The following is an 823-nucleotide window of genomic DNA, read 5'->3' as shown; positions in this document are numbered from 1 at the left end:
TCTTTCGTAATCGGTAATACATCTACATTTCCATCGTACGCGGTAGCAATTTCTTTGATTATGAAATGAGCGTCGTACCCCGACAAGTTGTGAAATACAACCGGAATATACATTGAATTTTTATAATTTAAATTGCAATTCATATGTGCTGGACCGCGATATCTACCGGTTAAGTGGTAATGATCGCGAACCCGCGTATCGTCCGGCGCGAATGGCTTCTCGCAAATGTGGCAACGCGTCTCGGTGCGGTATACCTCCCATTGCTGTTTAGACAGCGCTTCCATGGGCACGTTGGCGGATATAACATCTTTGACGCGATGCGCTAAATTTTTGAGTTCCTCGGTGAACCACGTCGACGAAAACGATATTTCGACAACGCGTCATCGTACGAGTATCGCACGTAGCAGCCCACACTACATACCTCATGCCGCTGATACTCGTATGACGACGCGTCTTTTTTGTCGGGCTCCGTCTTCCGCAGGACGCACTTTAGGTCGGCGTAGACGACGACCGGCACACGTTCCTGATTGCGATGGTTTCCAAATTCAAGCCATCTGTCGTCCTGGCTCGGAAGGCTGATGGCGCAGTCATTCATCTTCTGACAGTCCTGGCTATGGATCTGCAATTTCTCGCTCGAGCCGAAGTAATGCAGGCATCTGGAAATAGAGAAAATAATTCTTTTATTTTTTTTTCTTTTTATATTTTTTCTTGTTTTTTCCTATTATATTTACCGGTCACAGAAATATTTCTTGTTCTTTTTCCCAGTAAGTTGCATGCTCACTAGGCGAGATAGATCCTTTATCCACGCAAAGTGGCCTACACC

The sequence above is a fragment of the Trachymyrmex cornetzi genome, unplaced genomic scaffold (genome assembly GCF_001594075.2).
Source record: "Trachymyrmex cornetzi isolate Tcor2-1 unplaced genomic scaffold, Tcor1.1 scaffold1014, whole genome shotgun sequence".
Classification (NCBI taxonomy): domain Eukaryota; kingdom Metazoa; phylum Arthropoda; class Insecta; order Hymenoptera; family Formicidae; genus Trachymyrmex; species Trachymyrmex cornetzi.
The sequence above is the reverse complement of the archived record's forward strand: the minus strand, read 5'-3'. Positions refer to the sequence as shown.